This window comes from Pinus tabuliformis, chromosome 3_1 (assembly GCF_031772625.1).
Source record: "Pinus tabuliformis cultivar Carrire ecotype Pingquan chromosome 3_1, CPIR1, whole genome shotgun sequence".
Taxonomy (NCBI): domain Eukaryota; kingdom Viridiplantae; phylum Streptophyta; class Pinopsida; order Pinales; family Pinaceae; genus Pinus; species Pinus tabuliformis.
In genome coordinates this window covers 737,013,322-737,017,101 of record NC_142301.1, presented here as the reverse complement: position 1 = coordinate 737,017,101, position 3,780 = coordinate 737,013,322, and the positions used below count along the sequence as shown (strand labels likewise).

Below are 3,780 nucleotides of genomic sequence, written 5' to 3'. Positions count from 1 at the left end.
AAATAGAGATTTGGAAGAACCATTATGTATAATCTCACATCACAATTAGTCACAGTCATCAATCTTTCATAGGATTGAAAATAATGTTCAAACTTAGATTTACATATAGCAGGGTCTCAAGGATTTTAATCAGTAAAACCAAAGCTTTGTCTAATTCGAAGGGTTTTAAATGTGATGTTTGTAATTGGAAGATATATTTCACTTATCCTTAAGGTGATATTTAATTTCACATTATTATACACCTTCCTTCTCGGACGTCCTTGAACTTATCTTGGATCTCCTTGAACTTAGGATGATGGATTGTTGGGGAACAGATCCAAGAGATGTGTTTCCAGGTATTCAGGAGTGTACTTAATATACATATTAGAGTGGTTCACATCTATCAAATACGTTTTGAGTCTTCCCAAGAAGGACCAATAAGCCGATATCATCTTCTTTGCCATTGAAATCCTAAGCTCCCCCTTGAGCTGCAAATTTGGCACCATCCAACTAGAATGTTTTCTAGAAGCCTCCTCAATTAAAAAGTCGAAACCCTTGAATCTATTCTCAAGGGACTGCTGTCACACCCCACTGGAAAAATCCCCCTTCACGTTAATCGCTCCATCCCTCAAACAATTGAGGGCCTTCATCCAGGCGGTTTTCTCGTAGTTTTCTACGTATTGCCTCATCTTGCCCTGATTCTTCCTCATCCATTCATATCGAACAGCGCTAAGAGCTTTGAACCCTTGACCTTCTTGACAATGTAATGAAGATTGTTCGTGAGAAACAAATATGACAGGTAAACATCTTGGTAGAGGTTAGATTTCGCATCTAACATACATTGCAGACTTGTAATAATCCATCCCAGTCTCACTGAGAGAGCAGAGGTTGGGCTCCCCAGTTCATCATCATGCCCATCCAATCCCCCAAACAAGTCCATGACGTTATTAGGAAGGCCCTTCGAGATATCAGTGGGATCATTGGCTATTACGTTGAGGAGAGTCTCCTTGTATACAGAAAAATCAGATAATTCATAACATACCTTGTAAGTGGATGAATCGTGCCTCCGGGGCACCGGGGTATTTGAATTTTCTGTCTATATTTCATTCTCGAATTCCCTCAAAATCTCCGGTGCCGAACGAGGTTCACATACGCTTGCGTCCTCATGCTCGCAAATGATTCGTGGCAATAAACGATGTTGATGTTGGGAATTAGGTTCCACAAAGTCTTCAAGAGCCTTTCTGCTCACCGCCACAGATTCACCAAACACTAGAAGCTTCGTCATCGACTCCTTGATGACCTCGGAAAAATAGAAATTGCTAACGTTGTTGAACCCTACGAATATCTCGTCGCAGAGCCGTTTCTTGCTAGCGAAGAGGACCCTCACTGCAACTCTCACGGCGCGTATCCACTTCCTCATCCTGATGTCGAGAATCCCCCTCTCACACTTTTGGACATCGCTCATACTAAGCCGCTCAACGTCGATTCTATTGAGATACCCTTCGATTACAGGCCTTCTGGTGAGCACGTAGATTCGTACGCACAGTTGCAACACAAATTCTACCGAAATTAAGTCGATTTCGCAAATCTCAATGGTGTTAGAATTCAAACCCCGACGACTACCGGTTCTGCGTTCATCTTCGTATGTCAACTCGTCCTATGAAGCCTATCTCGAGTTGTCTTCGACAGGCACTATAGTCGGCTTGACCTTGGCCGACATAATTCAATGAATCTCCTTCTCAAGGTGGGCCATCAACATTTCCATGAGGCGTTGCGCATGCACCAACTTGTCTGATCTGCTTTGAGTTGTGTCCAAAATTTCCATGAGGCCACGTAGGCCGTCTACAACATCGAGATACTCATTGATTTCCTTTGTGTTTTTTTTTTCGGTATGAAAAAAGAAATATATATATATTCAAGTATCTTCAGTACATAGTGTATTTGATGATGCCAGAATTTTTATCATATATCTTTTGATATAGTCATATCAAGTCTATCTCGACTTGATGACACAAAAATATATAATCTACGACATAGATTTATGACTATGTACCTAGTGGTATTAAGATAAAGAAAACAATTGCAATCATATATCCATATTGATGTAATTAGACCACAGCCAGGTATCTAATATGTGGAAGTATGTTATGCACAAAACAAAGAAAAGATATAAACAGTGTCACAAAAAAGCCACTGAAAACCTTCAAAAACAACATGTGTACTCCTCCAAAAAAGTTGATGCTATCTAAGTAAAGGAAGCACCCCAATGTCTACGATGTTATCTCCCAACTTGATTTCTATGTGCATCCCATCTAAAACATCTTGTAGCCCGCTCTTAGATAGTCGATCAACATTTTTATTGAAGTCTTGTCCAATATGCACAATCGTTGAGTCTCTAAAAGAGGCCCAAAGATTCTCAATTTGACTGAGCGAGCCATGGAGCATTGGTTGGCTAACTTTTGCGCAACCCATAACATGGTCAATAATAATCCTTGAGTCCCCAAATATGTGAATAGAAGGGATGTTAATATAGCTAGAGAACTAGAGAATGCCCCATAGAGCCATCGCTTCAGCCCTCATATTCATGCCTCTGCCAGTTCCCCAGTGAACCCAAAATTCCTGCTCCTTTGATATAGCAATCCAGAAGCCACAACCACATATGTTCCTTTGTGTTGCCCCATCAAAAAAGCCAGCCGGGTACTCCATCCTAGGGCCAGTATGTTTATGAATGATCTTCTTAGACCCCGTGTCATGTTATTTTCCAATAGAATACCATCTAATAATGTGATCCAACACCTGCATAACGTTATCTCTATAATTTTCAAAAATGATTTTGTTGCGCCATCTCCAAATCTCCCAGAAGAGAATAAGGGGGATGTTCTGCCATGTGGGATTTTGTTTACTCCACCAACTCAAACATGCAATAATGTTGTCATATTGGTTACAGGGAAAACCAATAGAACCAGCAAGATTACTCCAAACATGTGCAATCATAGGGCATTTTAGAAAAATATGAAAATTGTTCTCCTCCACTTTTCTGCATAGTACACAAATCCCCGACCCATGCCAATTCCTCTTTTGTAGGTTCTCCCAAGTTAGATTTTTATTCTTCCAAACTAGTGAAAGAAAAAAAATGATCTTAATGGGGATTTTAGATTTCCATAATTTGAAGAACAAACATACCTCAGTGTGTTGTACCTCCTGGCAACAGAGAGTGGTATATATATCAGCGACCACAACACCCCCCTCCTTCATCTTGCTTATCCAAGCAATCTTGTCCCTATCTTCCTCACGACATACTCCTAAAAGATTCATGCTAGTACTAATATGTTCCCACTCCCGTGCCATATGCTCGTCTAGGCCCAGTTCCCACGCCCGTTTCCAAATAGGACATTGACCTTGCCATTCAGATATGACCTGGTTCCAAAAGAAAATCCCACGGCTGTTTATACAATGTATAAAACCATATGATATATGACTATCATCTTTCATGCCCAGTATGTGATCCATTCCAATAATAATCTGGTGTCCAGAACAAGCAATATTATACAAAAAACATTTACTGATTTTTCTGATGCTCTGCACATCCAAACAGGAAACTCGTGGTCCTTTTGATACTTATGTCTTAAGATCATGCCCCAAGTGCCATTCCCAAATAACCCCCTCCATAGTGATTTCTGCAGTAACGCTCAACCAAATTTCCTCAAATTCAATATCCCCTAGCCACCCATTCACTTAGGAAGAGAGATATGGTCCAGCTTAACTAGGTGGAGTTTGTTATTATTAGTCACACCAGACCAG

The 3,780-nt window shown here is 40.5% G+C and overlaps 1 pseudogene; it reads right to left on the bottom strand.

Moving 5' to 3' along the window:
* Nucleotides 1–234: 234 nt before the first annotated feature.
* LOC149189441 (exocyst complex component EXO70A1-like) lies at nucleotides 235–3,489 on the bottom strand (annotated as a pseudogene).
* Between the last annotated feature and the right edge of the window lie 291 nt (nucleotides 3,490–3,780).